The 20,786-nt window shown below is 34.5% G+C and overlaps 1 long non-coding RNA gene across 1 annotated transcript; it reads left to right on the top strand.

Annotated features, from left to right (window-relative positions):
* The first annotated feature begins 1,646 nt into the window (after positions 1-1,646).
* LOC137246531 (uncharacterized) lies at positions 1,647-20,582 on the top strand. The gene is made up of 5 exons (XR_010951539.1): positions 1,647-1,781; positions 13,680-13,723; positions 13,887-13,921; positions 15,467-15,549; positions 20,490-20,582. It is a non-coding gene; the product is annotated as an uncharacterized lncRNA (long non-coding RNA).
* Positions 20,583-20,786: the final 204 nt, after the last annotated feature.

The following is a 20,786-nucleotide window of genomic DNA, read 5'->3' as shown; positions in this document are numbered from 1 at the left end:
GGCTTTTGTATCAATTTCGGTTTTAGGCCGGATCTGGTATCGTTACCTGCTATGGCAAAAGTTCGGTTTGTAGTGTTTCCGTTTTCAGCTCCAGTATCGGGTTCAACCCGGTTTTGTTTTCTTGTCATCCCCTAATTTTTCTATATTGCTCTGACAATAACCATAATTTTATTAATATGGATTATATTAATAATCCGAAAGTAAATCTATAATATGTAAAACATAATTGTCTAGCAAATTTTTCCCTTTGTAAACTGTTTGTGGCCCTGATAAGGGCCGTTTTGCGTGGGTATAATTGTTAAGCAAATTTTGTCTCTATGTTGACTAGTGGTGGCCCTTATAAGGACCGTTTTTCGTATCGTCAGGGTTGTTCTGAAATAAAGATATAATTTTTATTTGATTAAAATAATTCTAGATCTTTCTTTTACCAGATTATAGAGCTACTTTACTCATTTTTTTTTTTGTTTCGCATCAGCCTCGACTTTGCTTTCTCTACCTTCGAGCGGTTATTCAAATCAGTATTCGGAAAAAGATGCGGCACTTGAAAAAATCGTTTTACATTTTCTGGAAGGTCCACATATGTGCTCTGGTCAATCAAGTACTGTTTTAATTTCTTAAACGTGTGATTTCAATTGAGTTCACGTTGTCAAATACAGCTTCTAGACCCTTTATGCCATTCAAGAAGTGAAACGAAGGTTTCTTCAAAAGACCCTTTGACACAAGATCGGTATAAGGATATATCGTGGCATTTGTACACTCATATTGGTTGAGATTCTGCTTCCAGATTATATAACCCGCCAAGTACGCTAATGCATGTCCTTGCAGAATGCCAATAACGCAGTGTATATTAATACCGCTTAGCGCGTCAACAACTTCACGATATTCCCCGTCCGCTTCATTGAGCTCGTTGGGGTTTGGCTCAATTGAGCCATTCTGCTGAGTCTTGCCGTACATTTTCAGTTTTATCTAAATTTTTAGTATTTCTTACTGTAAGAATATTTATGTAGTGAGAATTAAATATGGTTCAATCAGCACGAACTATTACCCAATATATATTTACGAAGCCTCTATCGGAAATCTTCCGGTGTAGGATGATCATTAATACCCCGATTACAACGATTGGTCCTGAAAAAGTGTTCAAGTAAATCTTGATTTAGGCGTCGAGTCGCAATATATTTGAAATTATACTTTGATTGTAGATATTCGTACATCATTTGGAGAGCTCTAGTGGTCATCAACACGCCCTTGTGAAATATTTCTATGTCCGTTTTTTCTGTATGTACCCTTCTTTGGAAATTACCGGCATTACCACTTTTGACTTAAATTCATCCATCCTGTGCAGGATTTCTCAGAGCATTCTTTGCATTCGAACATATTTTCATATAATTATTTGTGTTATAAAACTACTTTGCTTATTTATCACTTGGTAACAACATAGAATATTTAACTTAGTTGTATTGGCTTTGGAATTTCTGTCAGGAAATTAAAATATGTATTGTAATAATTTTTTACAGTCGAAATTATACGTGCAGTGAAAGCGAGTTTGTGTGTTTAGTATTCTTTTTTTTTTATAACAAATCTCTGCTAACAATTTGCAACACATAATTAGTGCAACAGTTTACCGTTAGTTCTTACAGAGTAGCAGAGCAGAATATTATTGCTGTTGTTACTTAACGACGACTTCATTTCATTTATTGCCGTGCATTTAAAGTAATTAGACATGTCATCAAGAATTTTGCGTGAAAAAATTCATTTGTTAGGCTATTTTCCTCCTTCCTTAAGTGAGTGTAAAATACCTTCTAACAAAGAAGTTATGAAGGTATAATTTTTTAATTTACGAGCAGTAAAATTAAATTTACGTGAGAGTACTTAATTAGTGGTCGAAGAAGTGAATATTTTTTGGGATAAAGCTGAAATCCCACTAGAACCAAGCAACACTGCATAACAAATGTTGAAGGTTTATGTAATGTATGGAGGAAAGTGAATAAAAATTCTAAAATTAAATCAGAAACGCAAAGAGAAAGAGAAAAGGCTTGGATGCCGAAGTTAGATGACTTATTTGATATAGCAAGTGCAATGCCGTCTATACATAATTCAAGGGAAAAAATACGAGCAGAAGAGTTCAAAAATATAAAAGAACGTTTCAACAAGAACGAACTTGGTGCAATTTGTTTGCACTGGGACGATAAGCTGTTACCAGCTCTTACTGGGAATGAAAAAGTTGACAGACTTCCAATCATAATTTCATGCGGGCGTGCGGAGCAACCACTTGAAGTGCCCGCACTTAAAAGTTGAACGGCAGAGTGCAGGCGTCTGCTGTTTGTAAAGCTATATTTGAATGGGTTCTTCAAGATCATATAAAAGCTTTTGTGTTCGACACAACTGCCGTAAATACAGGTCCTTTTAATGGAACCTGTATGACTATTGAACACAGTTTTCACAAGCAGCGTCTTTGGCTACCTTGCCGTCACCACAATTTGGAAGTCGTATTAAAAAGTGCCTTTGAAGTTAAGATGAGCAAAACCAAAAGCCCAAATGTAAAAACGCCTTTCCTCGCTTATATAATGCTTAGGAGACCCATCTAGCGGCAGTGGTTAAATAACTAATATAACAGCACATTTCACATCTCAGTTACATCTGAGTATAATGCGTATTGAATTGTAGTAGGACAAATTTTATGCGCACCAATTTCAGAGGTGTATTTAAAGTTTGTCGCTTAGCAGTCCATATAAAGTTTAAGAGTAAATGTATATAGAAGTAAAAAAAGAAACACAGCTAATATTTGAGCAATTTAAAAATACATGGGGAAATATTAACCAAAATAGTTATCAGTCTGGAATGGAAGATAATGATATCAAAAAATATTTAACAGTAGATAAAGATAAAAGAATTGAATTTGTGAACGATGCGATCAAAACTAAACATCCAAGAGATGATTACAGAGAGTTTCTTGAGTTAACACTAATATTTATTGGCGAGACTCCACCTATTCGAGATGCAGCTTTTCGCGCCCCTGGGTCTGTCCACCACGCGAGATGGATGGAAAAAGCTATATACTGCTTAAAAATATTTTTATTTCCACGTGAATTTGATGTGGCAGTAAAAGATAGGAAAGCTTAACGTAATATATATTTTAGAGTTGTACTTTTCGTTCATTTCAGAGATTCGAATCTTTTGTTCTTTTTCTGATGAACGAACAAGTTGTTCTTTTTGTTCATCTGATCTTTTTTTTTTTCAAGCAAATTTGATCACTGCTCCTCGCACCCGCGAAAAAAGCCAACAAGTATAGATGGGTGTGTGTATGCGGCAATGCTTTGTGTAGGTATATTTAAATGTGTTACGAATAAATAAGTTAATATATATATCTATAATTAACTTAAAAAAAAGTTACAAATTTCGGAAGATCCAGGAAATTGAAAGAATACAGACACAAATTGTAAATATGAACTTTTCAAGCTTAATAAATGTAATAATTAGTTTCTTACAAAACATGTTTTTCATAAATAGTCCATACATATATTGGTGTAGCAGTGCCACACACACAGATGACCACATATATATATCTTTAGTGTAAGTGGAATCATCGACATTCGTGCTCACTGTGAATTTCTGCGTATGTATGTATGAATTTACGTATGTATGTTCGCGAACGAGATGAGAGAAAGAATAACATTAGATAAAACGAACTAAAAGAACAAATGAACTAAAAGAACAAATAGAACCGAAATCGAAGATCTAGTTCACTTGTTCAGTTGAAAGACCCGGTCAATTGAACAAGTTCAGAACGAAACGACCCAACTCTAATATATTTTTTTATTGTCTCAATATATGTTGAAATGTGGTTCTCTGCTGACCAAGCACCATACAAAGATTTCCAGCTTTTAAAAAACTTTATGCTGATATATCTCAAGTTGCATTAAAATTTAAAAACCACTTATGGTACTTGAGTCCTGAATATGTGGCTTTAGCATTTTTTGATAACAGTGTTTTTGTTGAGTCAAAAAAAGAGATGGTGAATGCATTGAGTCGTGAGACTTTAGATCAGAGCCGGCCACACAAATACTAAAACAGTTCCATAAGTGTATGTAAAAATTGAGTGAGAACTCCCCACAGCGTGCTATAAGAAAATGTAGACTGTGAAGTTTGAAATTAAAAAGGACTTTGGTTATTTGATTTCTAGCTAATCCTAGCTATATTTACTTATATTCGTATAATTAAGAACGCGTAGGTCGAGCTAGCCATATAAAACTTTTTTATAAAAGAAGGTATGGTGTTTCTTCAATGCAAAATTTACTTAAAAAAATTAATTTTTTCATTAAGAAAGAACTACAAAACAAATCAAATGTAAAGATAGAAATAAAAATTTTCAAAACATAAAGTTATTCAATATAAAAAATTTATAAAAATTAATAAAACTAAGTAGAACTTTTAAAAAGTTACTTATATTAAATTGTCAATATTTATTAATAATTAATTAATTATTAGTTATTAATAATTAATATTTAAATTGTCAATATTAATATGTATGTTCAAATGAACTTAATAATACTAACTAAAACATATTAAAAGCCACTTTAACATTGCAGCATATTGTTTTTATTATGTGCCCAAAAAGTAGCATGGACTTTTCCTCTTGCATTCACTGTTGATTTTAGTGAGTGACAAGCGAAAGCAAACGATCGTCATCGCACATCGTTAGTGTCTGTGTGAAAATACGAACTCAAATTGCACAATGTGCAACTTTTAGCCGGCTTTGCTTTAGATGAAGACGTAAAACGGGCCTCAATTCAAAATTTAAATGTTATGCATGTTATTGAAGACGGAATGGATAAGTTCATTTCTTCTGAGACAAAAAACTTTTTTCTTTGCTTTAAAATCAATAAAGCATTTTTGAAAAATGATCCAAGTTTATGACCTGCGGATAGTAATTTTAAAACTGCTCTTCAACTTGTTAATGGCATTCAGGTGGTAAACGATACAGCTGAACGAGCGGTGAAATAATTGATGCAAGACTACAACCCGATGCTTTTTTTCTAATTTGGAACAAATATAAGGGGTTTGCCAAGTGAAAATACGAAAAAAAAAAAATAACGGTCAAACTAGTGGACACGCATAGAATACATAGAATTAGTGTAGAGGCACATATTTCAGTTACATCTGAGTATAATGCGTATTGAAATTTAGTAGTACTAATGTTTTGCGCACCAATTTCAGAGGTGTATTTAAAGTTTGTCGCTTTTTTTACATCTTTACGCTTAAACTTTTTATGGACTGCTAAGCGTCAAACTTTAAATACATCTCTGAAATTGCTGCGCATAAAATCCTACTGTCCTACAAAACTTCAATACTTATTATACTTAGATGTAACTGAAATATGTGTCTATGTTCTAATTCTATGTATTCTATGCGTGTCCACAATATGTTATACCCTATGGCCATCAGAGGGTTGTGTCTCCGCTTTTCGGTACACACTGTGCTCTGTAGCTAGTTATATAACCGCTGCCGCTAGATGGGTCTCCTAAGGATTATCTAAGCGAGGATAAGCGTTTTTTTACGCGCAAACCTAAACGTATACGCGTGTGAAAAAAAAACACTGCTAATATCGACAGACAAATTTCTTCTAATTGAACTCTTTAGTAAAGGCGGGAAATATATATTAGCCGTGTTTTTTTACACGCGTATACGTTTCGTTTGCGCGTGAAAAACAACGCCTATCCTCGCTTAGATAATGCTTAGGAGACTCATCTAGCCGCAGTGGTTAAACAACTAGCTACAGGGTCTACCGAAAAGCGGAGTCACAACCCTCTGTTGTATTTCTGTGTGTAACATACAGCTGAATCTGTTGTGATAGTGGACGCGCATAGAATACATGGAATTAGTCATGCGAGGTTGCAGGGGGGAGGGGAACATTTTTTTTGTATTGACTGTAATGAAGTATATAATAGCCGTGTTTTTTTTTACTTCTATATACGTTTACGCTTAAACTTTATATGGACTGCTAAGCGACAAACTTTAAATACACCTCTGAAATTGCTGCACATAAAATTTGTCCTACTAAATTTCAATACGCATTATACTCAGCTGTAACTGAAATATGTGTCTTTGTTTCACCCTCTCCATTCTATGTGTGTCCACAATTCATCGCAGCTGATATATATTTTATACGCTATGGCCATCAGAGGGTTGTGTCTCCGCTTTTCGGTACACCCTGTGCTGTAAGCTGTAGTTATTTAACCACTGCCGCTAGATGGGTCTCCTAAGCATTATCTAAGCTAGGATAGGCGTTTTTTTTCACGCGCAAACGAAGCAGAGCAACGTAGCAGAGCAATGGCATTTCAACTAGCACATAATTAAGTAAAGTGGTGCTGGATCTTGAAGCAAACCAATTTTCGTTGATTGTTGATGGTAAAACGGCTAATCAAAAAAATCATGTTTTGGTCAATCGGTTATCAAACACTTTTCGTGATAGATTTTTGTCACTATATGAGCTTAAAAAAAAGTTGTTGCAAATGGACGTGCCCCTCAAAAAAATTTGAAGGAGCTTGCCACATGAAACCATTCTTGAATTGAAAACTAAATTAAAGCATGCGACTAATTTGTTTTATATTAATTACACTGCAAACATTAATCGATTGATATGCGGTATATAAATTATCTATCGCTCTTTTTCACGTAGGAGCTTGTTTACAGGTTTTTTGCGATAAAAATAAAGTTTCTGTCTTCGTTTGTCCACATATCAACTCACTTCTGAGCATTTTGTGTCTTGAAAATTAATCAAACTTGGTCGGCTGGGATATTAGCCGTGTTTTTTTTTTTTACACGTAAACGTCTATACGCTTTAACCTTATATGGACTGCTAAGCGTCAAACCTTAAATACACCTCTGAAATTGCTGCGCATAAAATGTGTACTACTAAATTTCAATACGCATTATACTCAGATGTAACTGAAATATGTGTAAATGTTTCACCCTCTACACTAATTCTATGTATTCTAACGAAAGTGTGTGCAAGAAAACCCCTCAAAAGCAGGGATGCACCTTAACGTTAAGCTAATCGTTTATCAAAAAATGTCCACCGTTTCCGGTGAAACACTTCGAAATATTAGCCGTTTTTTTATATACGCTATCTCGCTTAGACAATGCTTAGGAGACCCATCTAGCGGCAGTGGTTAAATAACTAACATAACAGCACAGGGTGTATCGATAGTTGCACAGATTTTCGAATTTACAAAAAACTGTTTCTATTAATTATAAACAAATAGAGTAATATTTGTTAACAAAAATAGGCCTGTGCACTGCGGCTGATCAATACGAATCGATTCATATAACTTTTATATGATTTTACGTATGCTAAGTATGCGAAACGGCCTGTCAATTGATTGTATGGAAATTTGGTTAGCGTATTAATATATAGATAGTGGGTAATATACTGCCTATGCAATATTTCGACCTAAAATCGAAAACGTTTTTGGGTCGTTTTTTTTTCGTTTAATATACAACGTGAAATTTTCAGATTCAATCAAGTTGCATTTAAATAATAATAAACTAAGTTGAAATGAGAGATAATATAATAAAATAAAATAAGAAATATCAAAATAAATTAGCATAAAAGACAATATAAAAATTTTAATGTAATATCTTTGTAGCAGATTTAATATACAACGTGATAAAAGATAATATAATAAAATAAAATAAATATCAAAATAAATTAGCATAAAAGACAATATACAAATTTTAATGTAATATCTTTGTAGAAAATTTATTTATTTTTTGTTCACTATAAGGCGTGCTATATCTAAAATGAGCATAAAATCTGGAAATGCAAAAACATTTGGGTCAAATTTGCAATTAATTGTTAGAAATAAATAAATTTTGTGAGTTTGAACAAAAGTTGACTCATTATTTCTGATTTCATTTTTTTTAAAAGCACCTAAAATGAAAAACAAAGAATCTGTTAAATAAATACCTATGCTTTTACGTGTAAGTAAAATTTGTCCGAAAAAATAGGCCGGTTAAGTTATTAGTTCTCTAGCCGTGTTTTTTAACACGCGCGTATACGTTTCGTTTGCGCGTGTTAAAAAACGCCTATCTTCGCTTAGATAATGCTTAGGAGACCCATCTAGCGGCTGTGGTAAAACAACTAGCTACAGCAACAGGGTGTACCGAAAAGCGGAGACGCAACGCTCTGATGGCCATAGGGTATAACATATAGCTGAATCAGTTGCGATGAATTGTGGACACACATATAATACATAGAATTAGTGTACAGGGTGAAACAAAGACACATATTTCAGTTACATCTGAGTATAATGCGTATTGAAATTTAGTAGGACAAAATGTATGCGCAGCAATTTCAGAGGTGTATTTATAGTTTGTCTCTTAGCAGTCAATATAAAGTTTAAGCGTAAACGGATATACGCGTGTTAAAAAACACGGCTTCTTTAAATTTTTTTTGTGCGCTAATAAATATTTTAGAACAAATTTTTAAGGATTTTGGTACAAACCAATATAGGTAATTGGAAACAATGGGAAACAATATTTTGTTTCAACAGAAAATAAATGAAGCAGTAGTTTTCTCACCGTTTGGCGTGTACAAATATATACATATGTAGCGATGAAACATTTGAGCAACGCAACAATTGAAAACATAATGCGTCCTACAGATGGCAATTTCGATAGTTGCACAGATTTTCGAATTTACAAAAAAAATTTTCTATTAATTATAAACAAATAGAGTAATATTTGTTAACAAAAATAGGCCTATGCACTGCGGCTGATCAATACGAATCGATTCATATAACTTTCATATGATTTTACGTATGCTAAGTATGCGAAACAGCCTGTCAATTGATTGTATGGAAATTTTGTTTGCGTATTAATATATAGATAGTGGGTAATATACTGCCTATGCAATATTTCGACCTAAAATCGAAAACGTTTTTGGGTCGTTTTTTTTCCTTTAATATACAACGTGAAATTTTCCGATTCAATCAAGTTGCATTTAAATAATAATAAACTAAGTTGAAATAAAAGATAATATAATAAAATAAAATAAGAAATATCAAAATAAATTAGCATAAAAGACAATATACAAATTTTAATGTAATATCTTTGTAGCAAATTTAATATACAACGTGATAAAAGATAATATAATAAAATAAAATAAGAAATATCAAAATAAATTAGCATAAAAGACAATATACAAATTGTAATGTAATATCTTTGTAGCATATTTTTTTATTTTTTGTTCACTATAAGACGTGCTATATCTAAAATGAGCATAAAATCTGGAAATGCAAAAAACATTTGTGTCAAATTTGCAATTAATTGTTATAAATAAATAAATTTAGTGAGTTTGAACAAAAGTTGGCTCATTATTTCTGATTTAATTTTTTTTAAAGCACCTAAAATGAAAAACAAAGAACCTGTTAAATAAAGACCTATACTTTTACGTGTAAGTAAAATTTGTCCAAAAAAATAGGCCGGTTAAATTATTACTTCTCTTTAAAGTTTTTTTGTGCGCTAATAATTATTTTAGAACAATTTTTTAAGGATTTTGGTACAAACCAATATAGGTAATTGGAAACAATGGGAAACAATATTTTATTTCAACAGATGGTGATTGGTGATCCTTACGTTACAAAAACCCTTTTTACATCATTGGTGAGGCCGATATTAGAATATGGATCGATAATTTGAAATCCGCGTTATCAAGTTCATGTGGATAGACTAGAATCAATTCAAAAACAGTTTTTACTTTTCGCCTTGAGAAATCTTCAATGGGACTCTCCGTATAATCTTCCTCCTTACACTAATCGATTAAAACTAATAAATCTTCCTACACTTGCAAGTCGTAGAGAAATGCTAGGTGTACTATTTATGGCTAGACTTTTAAATGAATCGATTTCAAGCCCATTTATTTTGAACGAAGTAAACTTGAACGTTCCATGCCGAGTTTCAAGGCATTATAAACCTATAATTCTTAAACAATGCAGAAGCAATTTCCAACTACACGAACCTTTTCTATGTTTGTATGAAGATTATAACTCTCACTCGAGAATAATTTATGTTTCGGACTCGCTCTTTGCCAAAAAAAAGACGGTTCTATCTTCTCTTAATAATTAAAAAACTATATTTACTTTTAGTCTATTGTGTTTTGTGAATCTATATTTCTCAGCTGATGAGTTTCTCTGCGGTTTTAGATCTCGGCGCTTAAGAAGCCACTGCCTCTCAAAGACTCGGTAACAAAAAAATTATAAATAACACATAAATAAGAATTAGGATACATAAAAAAAAAACAAAAAAAACAGTATGTATGAATTAAAAAAAACCAAAAACAGGATTAGCCTGGTTTCATCGGGCCACTTGAGGGCAGTGCGCTGCCACAACGTCCGAAAAAAAAAAAAAAAAATGAACGAAGCAGTAGTTCTCTCACCGTTTGGCGTGTACAAATATATACATATGTAGAGATGAAACATTTGAGCAACGCAACAATTGAGAATTTGGAGCTATGTACTCAGGGCGGTTTGTGAACATAATGCGTCCTACAGATGGCAATTTCGATAGTTGCACAGATTTTCGAATTTACAAAAAACTTTTTCTATTAATTATAAATAAATAGAGTAATATTTGTTAACAAAAATAGGCCTATGCACTGCGGCTGATCAATACCTATCGATTCATATAACTTTCATCTGATTTTACGTATGCTAAGTATGCGAAACAGCCTGTCAATTGATTGTTCGGAAATTTTGTTAGCATATTAATATATAGATTATCGTAACGATATGATATCGGTTCGTTGGTTAAGCATGCCTGCCGCGTATACGTTTCGTTTGCGCGTGAAAAAAAAAACGCCTATCGCTTAGATAATGCTTAGGAGGCCCATCTAGCGGCAGTGGTTAAATAACTAACATAACAGAGCAGGCTGTACCGAATAGCGGAGACACAACCCTCTGATGGCCATAGGGTACAACATATAGCTGAGTCAGTTGCGATGAATTGTGGACACTTATACAATACATAGAATTAGTGCATGATGCAATTACTAGAGGTTTGTTCTCCAATGATGACAGATCTTTGACTCTCCCAACTTGAAAAATCTGGACGGGTTGCTTTTACGAAGTAAGGAAAACAGGGAATAATTCACTACCGTTCAGTGAAAATTGTAATAGAGAAGTATCTTTGGTAGTATATTAGTAGTGATAATCATTTTAAATTTTACAAAGTAGCGCAACTAACAGCTGATTGGTGAAATTCGCACATTCACACGCACAGTTCTCGACTAAATTTCAAAAAAAAAACTTTAGTTTATTTAGCTTAAATTTTAAAGTGAGATAAACCTTACCAAATGATGTATAAATAGAATATATAAGGCGTATTTGTTGTTTTTAAAAGATTTTTATTTATATTAAAGTTTTTATCATTTTTTTTTTTTTTTCAACTTTAATTTAACAATTTCATGCGTTTTTAAAGCATTTTCGTGCATTGAAATACAACCATGTGCATATACGTTTTGACATTATATTTCATAATCATTCGTATTTGCCATTCTCATTGTTTCTAAATTCGTAAACAATAACTAGAACTATTCGGTGTGATTTTTCTAAAAAAAATTAATTGTTTCTGGAAAATTTGTGGAACTGTGGTGGTCAAGATGATTTTGGGCAAAAATACTTTGCCTCGAAGTACTCGATGTGGAAAGTCGGTATATAGAGCGTGATGTGCACTTTTATCAATCGTATTCGCCACGGCAATCTGTACTTGGTGGTCCAAATCAGATGACTATAAATAGCACAATTATACCTGATTTGCTTCATACATTGTGAATGATGACAAAGTGTGATATCTTATCTGTCAAGCATTTGACAGGCTGTTCAATATGGAGGTTTGACAGGCTGTTCAATATGACTGCCATTGCCGAGCGAGCCGAATGGTAAAAAAACACGAGCCGAATAAAGACCTTCGTGAAAAAATAACGGGAAAAGTCTGGGTTGCCGTTGTTAGTTTGGCCACAATCGGCAATTAGGGTTTCGTGCAGGGCCAAGAAAAGTTGAAACAGGGTTTATGTTTGCTCAAAAGTGTTGCTGTGTTGCACACAGCATCGATTGTAATTCGTGACGATTTTTTTTCACACGGAATTGTCGTTTGTTATGTACTTCATATAATTTAGATTATAAGGGACAGAAAATTTAATAAATGCAAATGCAAACGAACGCTCTTCGTTGAAAAAGAATTTTTTTTATTTTTAAGTTTAAATGCAAAACCAAAATATGTTTCAATTGTAAATTGTAAAACATGCTCTATGTGTACATTTACTTATTCTATAAAATATTCACGCCTATCTATTAACCTGGAGATTAAGACCCTGGCAAATTTAACAAAGTCATAATGTCTTCGTCATAACCATGTTTATGTAAACATATTTATTGGCATTGCTGCATCTAGAAAATCTGATAATTTCAGAAAAAAGATTCTTCAAAAAAATTACTTACAAATTATATATCTAATATATAATAGTATCTGAAAAGCTAATAAACTTGCCAACTTAAATATTTGTAAGTTGTGGATATGGCGAAAAACTAAAAACTAATTGTTTTTGATGCATCGGCCTTCTGATAAAGGATTTTAGGTTCAATTTCGAGCTCACCCCTAATCCAATAATTTGGTGATAACTATTGTTTAAAACTAATTGGTTCTCTTGCTATGGTTGTGGCTCCGGCGTTATGATATGGCACCATTGACCAACTACATTGACTTCCATATAGGGCCAGTTAAACTTCATTAACTCTAACGCCATATTCGTAACGATACCCACATCCATAACCATCTCCATTGTGATCGATTAATGGTGCCATAACCTTAAACAGCTGACATTTTCGTAAAAATTAGGAAAACGCAAAAAATTACAAACATATTCCACAAACAATAAGTCTCTTAGTCAAAACGTATCCCAAACCAATACGTAAAATATTCAAAAAGTTAATAAATTCACCAACTCAAATATTTTTAGGTTATGGATGTGGCGAAAAACCAAAACCAATTGGTTGGCTATGGTATGGCACTATTAATCGATTACATTGATTTCCATAAGGTTGCTTCGATCAGCTGTTTTATCTGGTTAGGAATAAGTCACCATTAATTGGCCTTTAAGGTTTGTTGGATCAGCTGTTTTATATGGCAAGTTATAGTCACCCTGTGTTGGTGAAAACGAATATTTTAAATAAAGCCATCTGAAGAATTGCTTCCTCCAGTCATGACTCAATTATAAAGCTGGCTCATTTCGTCGGCTGATTCAGCTTTTTTAAAGGCACTGGCGTAGGGATTTTCAAAATAAGAATAAAAATTCAAAATATAACGACCACTTCAATAATTTTTTACTGCCGTGATTGTCTACTTGGTATTAAAAAAGTACAAATCAGCTGTCACGCCATGATAGCTTGTTTATATTTTTATTTCACTTGACAATTCATTTAGAAATCAAAAAATATAAAAAATTTTCAATTAATTAAAATTTATAGCGAAAAGCCTTTTTATGCAACCCTGCAACACATACATACATGCCATGATTTGAAAAATTATTTTAAACGTTTTCTTCAACTGAACGAGAAAAGTGGCTTACAATTTTGTGCTTAAATTTTACAATTTGTTATTGTTAATAATACGTTTTTTCTTTACAGATTCAATAAGGAAAAGGCGAAGCAACGTAGCGTACTTCAATTTGGTGAGCATTGTAATTGAATTTCAATGATTTTAATTATGATATGGAAAATATTGCAAGTCACGCAGACGCCATGTTGAATATATTATTTAACTAGGCAATTTGCAATATTTACATATCCTTGTATTAATGTTTATTATAAAGTTATTTTAATTTCTTCTTTCAGATACTCTTTACTGGATTTTTGAAATTCTGCAGCTGGTGAGTATTTGCAGCCCCTTTTAGTGAAATCCCAGCAAAAAATGCGGTAGCTATTTACGCCAGCATGACACCCTTCAAAAACGTCCAAAAATATCGAGAGGGGTATGAAAAGACGCGTTTTTAACCCAGGATCGCGCGCACGAAAAAGGAAAGCAAGAGATTGACGTCGTTCGAATAGTATTCACGAAATATCGAAAAATGGCACCGGACCCTTCCGACACCGTGATTGGCATCCATAGTATTTTTGGGCTGAAAACATTTTGACCGTTGTGTGGTCACAATTAATTCCGTGTGTGATCAAAATTAAATCCGTTCAAAATCCCTTTGTACACAATTTTTTTTGGTAATAGTCTAGTTGAGGGGTCGACTGCTAATACGCTACCAAAAATATCGAGAGAGGTGTCAAACGACGCGTCTTGACATCAGTATTAATAATCCGAAGGCGGAAAATAAAAATTTTAACGCGTTCAAAAGATATTAACGAAAAACCGAAAAAAGACCCGCGGGTACCTCCGAAAGCGGGGGTCGGATCCATAAGATTTTTGCGCAGAACACTTTTCTGCGTTGGCGGCCTTCGGCCGCGATTATAAAAAATAACCCTGGGCTACGCCATGCCAAGTCCGGGTGTGTGGTATAACCGTGGCTACCGCCACGGTGATGCACAATTTTTTTTGTGGGTACGACACAACAACAACCACATGGAAATCGCCAACTTCAACTGCAAATATCTCCGGACAGAGATACAATTTTTCTTTTCCGCCTTCGGATTATTGTTCTCGAGATTAATACGCGTCTTTTGACACCTCACTCGATATTTTTCGTAGCAGTAGACCCCTTAACTAGACTATTACCTTTTTTTTTCTGTGCAAAAAAAAGGTACAACAACCACATAAAAAGTTCCAATTTCTATTACAAATATCCCTTCACCGATGCAAAATTTTTTGTTGCGGTTTTCGGATCCGCGATCCTGGGTTCAAAACGCGTCTTTTTATACCCCTCCATATTTTTGGACGTGTATTGAGAGATTCATGCTATTGTATAGACTAACAATAACCCAAAGGCGTAACAAAAATTTTTTAATAGTTTACCAACAGGAGTCGACAGCTGATATGCGTCCAAAAGTATCGTGATAGGTGTCTAATTACGCGTCTTGAGCTCGGAAACAATAACTCGAGGGCGGAAAAGAGAACTTTTAACTCTGTTTACAATTTTCTGGTGGTTGTTGTAATTTTTTTGTACACACGGAGAAAAACTATGTACAAATTGAATTTGCACGGATTTATTTTGATCCCACACCATTGGTGGACCAGCCAACGTAACTTATTAAGGGCGCCAATGCAGAAATGTGTTTCGAAAAAATACTTTCGATCGCTGATTCGGCGGGTGGGGGGGGGGGGGGGGGTGCATTTGGGAATAACACCTCTCCCGATATTTTTGGGCGCGACCTAGCAGTCGGTAGCTATTCTAGACTTTTAACCTGAAACCGAAACATTTTGTGAATATGTGAAATTCTATATATATAACAATTTTCTCATTTTTTTTCAGAAAATGGCAAACAAATTTTGTATAGTTGGGTGCGGGTTAGGGGTACCGCTCTTTCCCTTCCCACCGGAGGGAGAAATAGACCGGTGAGTAGAAAATGTTTATAAATATGTGTTTTAAAGTCTTAATACAGTGGTCGAAATGGGCAGAGGCTCCAAATCCTCAAATGCGATCCCCAAATACAAAATCTGCAAATACCACGACCCATTCGAACAATTACTTCTTAATAATTTCTACACATAATAACTTTACGTATTCTGACCCTCACCAATACACAAACTCAATGGGTCAAATAAGTCGAGGGATTGCAAAGTGAGCAGTGAAACCACCCTCCCCCCTCCTCTCCCGCTCTGGTGCGAAATCTATAAATTGTTACAACTCAATGTAAATTTTCTGGTAAATCAATAATTTTTGGTATCTGGCTCATACAGATCGAGTTTTGGAAAAACGATTAGTGGTGCTCTCCTCATCCCGCTATCCGCCATCCTTCAATTGTTTTTATTGGCACGCTTTTATTAACTTTACCTGTGTTTGTTTGTTTGTAACTTCTTCAAGGTCATATCGAGAACCTTCCGGGATCAATTCTGGAATTTCTTCCAATTTCTTTAAAAAAAATAATACTTTGTGTCCTTCAATTTTCTTTGCATCCCATTCTGCTAACTTTTAGAGCACGCTTCTAACTACATATAATAAAAAATTAAAAATTGTATAGTGTAAAACTAGACCAATATATCTTTATTTCAGCGGAGATGCAAATAAGTTAATAAAACACACTTTCTTTATTCGCAATCAGTCTATTGTCGTCTTTCAGTGAGTTTTAAAGCTCCGGCTCACGCTCAATTCTCACGGGAACGCTCTGGAACAAGAGAGACTTGAGAAGCAGATTTCGTGAAATTTTCGCACACGTGAAATGTGATAGGCAGATGTCGCCGCTGTTTTTCATTTAACTCATACGGCGAAAGGCTAAGTAGCGACATCTATTTTTGAAAAAGTAGGTATATTAAAGGCCGCGTTGCCAACCTAAAAAGAAGTAATTAACAAATTATCTGGCTCACAAATTGAACCAGACTTCTATCTGGATTTATCTGGCTCAAATCGTTGTTGTTGCATTTACATGCAAAATTATTTATCTGGCTCAGGATTTTGCCACCGGATGATAGCTTATATCTTGACAACAGGAAATTGACCATCACCTTTCTTCTTCTTTTACATAGTTGCATTCATTCTCAATATCATATATTTCGTAATCTAGTACAATACAATAATACAATTCACTAGCCGTTTCCAGACTCACCATCTTACAATAGCATAAATGCGACAAAATTTTTAAGGGTCCCATTTTTGTGGGTATAATAATGATCGCACTTCTTGACGGCTTTTCCATTTGTTATGTTAAATTTTTGTAACCTTGACTTTCACTTTCATTAAATAACCTTGACTTCCATGCTACATTTTACTAAACCAACTGACTAATCTTTCAAACCCATTTATGCTTCGTAGTTCCCTCATATAGACATGTATGCACATTACATTTCTTGTCCATACGTTTCAACTAATACATGCTCTTTTGTTTTATTTCTGCGTTCATTAGGCGGCGTGAATGGTTGCGACTGTTGGGTGTTACTGGCCCGACATCAAAATTTATATTTGCTTGCCAAAGGCATTTCTCCCACAAGGTGAGATGGGGGCGGTTACTTTACAAAACCGCATTGCCAGACATAAATTTAAGAGTTTTAGAGCCTCCGGTGACAGGCTATGAGAAAAATGACTTAGGTAGTACACTTGACCCTAAATTCCCTTCACCTGAGGGAAGTTCACATGAGGCAATGGTAGTGTTAGGCATAGAAAATTTTCAACCTGTCCACTTGTCGCCCACAGAGGCAGAAATGACGCCATCTCCAATCACAGTTGAGTCTTCTCTTGAAGCTAAAGCATTGCCAGACATAAATTTAAGAGTTCTAGAGCCTCCGGTGACAGTCGATGAGAAAAATGACTTAGGTAGTACACTTTACCCTAAATTCCCTTCACCTGATGGAAGTTTACATGAGGCAATGATAGTGTTAGGCATAGAAGATTTTCAACCTGTCCACTTGTCGCCCACAGAGGCAGAAATGACGCCAATTCCAATCACAGTTGAGTCTTCTCTTGAAGCTATAGTTTTAGGCGTCGAAGATTTACAGCCGGTAACTCTGTCGCCCAGAGAGGCAGAATGGACTTTAACCCCAGATATGGATGAAGTATCCTTTGAGGAATTCCATCTTCCCTCTTCGGATGTTGAGTTTAACTTCTCTAATCCAAATAGGGGCTAATAGCAGACAAATCCAAACACCTAAACATCTGACTGATGGAACTCCTAGAAAAAGAAAGTACCGGCAAATTATAAAAGAAAAAGATGAGGAGTTGGGTAGGCTGCGCGAAATAGTTTAGAGGTTAATCCGGATTTAACTGTAGAATGGCAGGACAGTGAAATCCAAGAACTATGTGCCAAATTGCCTCCACATGTGGCAGAATGTGTGAGGAATTGCCTTAGAAACACACCCCGAACGCCTAAGGGACATACATAGATTTGGCAGGGAGGTAAAAACGTTAGCACTAGCTGTTAAGTTTATTACTCCTTTAGCTTATAGGTACCTTAAGCCCCTATTCACCTGGCCATCCAGAAAAACACTAGAACGGTTTGTTCAAAGTTGGCCACGTAACCCTGTCTGCGGCTACAGCAGCATAAAAGCTCTAGAGCTGAGAAGCCGTGGCTTCACAGAGGCACAGAAGTATGTTTCTATATGCTGTGATGAAATGTCCCTGAAAGTGCATGTCCAATTTGAAAGTAATAGGGATTTAATTATGAGACTGGAGGACAATGGCGATGAAAATCGCACATCCAGAGTAGCTACGAGCGTTTTAGCTGTCCTTGTCCAAGGCATCGGTGGGAAGGCTTGGAACCATCCTTTGGCATACTTTTTTGTGCACAAAACGTGCCGAGGATCTGTTTTAAAACAATACGTTTTTGAAATTATAACTCAGCTTCAGAGTATTGGACTTCATCCCTGCCAAATGGTAACCGACCAAGGGCCAAATTTTGTAGGGTTTTCAAATATTGTGCGAGTCTCTCGGGAAAGGCCATTCTTCGAGGTAAACGGCCATAAAATATTTTATTTCTTTGATTCCCCACATCTCATCAAAAGTACTAGAAACTGTTTGGAAAATAACAAAAATAGAGTATTTTTTCAAGACCGCCCTGTAGATTGGATGGATATTGTACATCTTTATTAACAAGGGTCTCAGTATGATATTTCATGTACACATAAATTAACCAAAAAACATGTAAGACGAAAGTTTTCGATAAAATGAGCGTACATTTAGCTACATAGGTCTTTAGTAATTCTGTGGCAAGTGCAATGTTCGCTACCTAGAGCTCCGGGCTTTTAAATAGTTCCAAATCTCCATCCTTTTTTAACACTGCCGAGTTCGACCTTTTTTTCGATAAACTTTTTAATATATTTAATAGCAGCTACTTTGGAAAAGTAGGAAATTTTAAAGAACCATTTCAAGGTACAGCGAATCAACTGAATTTTCTTGACGAGGCAGAGCAGTTCTTAAGCTCAATTAAAGTTTACGAGGAAGAATGTGATATTACCAACACTTATCTCTTTATAAAAGATTGGCTCTTAAATATAGGTAGTTTGCGTCATTTGTGGCAATTCTTGTCAAATAATGGCTTTACATTTTTACTCACACGTAAACTATGTCAAGATAAATTAGAAAACTTATTTGGTCATATTCGTAGAGGTGGGTTATTTGATACGAGGATAACTCCGCAGAGATTCTCGTATCTCTTAAGGCAAGCCTGGGGCATAAGTTATATTAAATGCGTTGACAAGGGGAACTGCGAACTCTTGCCTGAGGATGAGTGGGAGAATTTTCTAACAGCACCCTAATAGCAGCTTGCAACGACGCCTTAGTTAGAGATACATCTTGGCAGCTTTTTCAAGGCTTACCTAGGCCTAGACCACGCTCATTTCAAGATGTCAAAATCAATATTTCGGTTGATGTTGATGAAAGTAGTTTCCTCCATAGAAGCGCTTTTGTGTATTTTTCGGGATATATGTATTTTAAATATTCCAAGCATCATGTCTGTACAAAACCATTGCCAAGATTTGAAAATGAAATGACTGAAAGCGATTTCTTTTTTACCAAGGATAAGCAATTTTCCAATTGCCAACTTGTGTGCCCTCCAACCGAATTTGTGGAATTTATGTGGAAATTAGAGAAAATCTACACAGATAATTTTGATTCACTTTGTCACAGGGTTGGGTTTTCTCAAATTATGTTTGAGAAAGTGATACACGTAGAGCCGTTCGAATGTTGTGAAAATTGCAACACCGATATTTTTAAATGTATTTTTATAAGAATTAGAACTTATTTTCTACTTAATAGCTTTAATAAAAAATCGGCCCATGAAAAACTTAAAAATATAAGTTTTTTGCATGTGCAAAACAAAACGCCGTTTTTAGATACTAGTGTTCGTCCGCAAATTTCGAATCAATCCTAAGGATAAGGTTTTTATCGATTTGGGTATCTAAAAATGAGCTCCCAAATAGTAAGGTTGTACGCTCATTCCCTTGTTCAACGATTTATGTATTCCCCTATTTTACAGGAGTGAGATCTTTTTTACAGTAAATTTGTATAAGCTAATTTTCTTTGCAGTTGTCTGGTGTTAGATATAATTATTATTATTACGTTACATATCCCATTTCCCCCCATGCCTACTTACTACATAAGTCATATTTTTCTGGTCTGTCACAGTACGTAGTTGTAAATATATATATATATATATATATATATATATATATATATATATATATATATATATATATAAAACTATAGCACTAATGTACCTGAATTGTACTATCTTTTATTTTATTTTTTAACATATTGCTTAGTAATTTTATTATGTAGGAGTAGTATGAATAAATATGTCGCACGTTTTATTGTAAACTGATTCAACTGAAAATTTTGATCTTTTTAGATATTATGACAGGCCAAGATAACCAACTGGCGATATTATACTGACATTTATAAAATACTCAAAAAGATCAAAACATAAATACATTTTAATGGCATTTTATATAGAAATTAAATGTTGGATTAAAGATGTAAATAGATCGTACGATGTACCGACATATGTAAAAATTTTAGTACGTACCTGAATTGTGCAATCTTTTATTTACTTATGTATGGGTGAAAATAGGCCTCCTGGGGAACCGAACACCCTAAAAAAGTCGGTAGCGCGCCTGAATTGCTGCCTCTTGGGTGGTGTGGAAAA

Source organism: Eurosta solidaginis, chromosome 3 (genome assembly GCF_040869045.1).
Source record: "Eurosta solidaginis isolate ZX-2024a chromosome 3, ASM4086904v1, whole genome shotgun sequence".
In the NCBI taxonomy this organism is placed as follows: Eukaryota; Metazoa; Arthropoda; class Insecta; order Diptera; family Tephritidae; genus Eurosta; species Eurosta solidaginis.
This window is presented reverse-complemented; position numbering and strand designations above follow the sequence as displayed.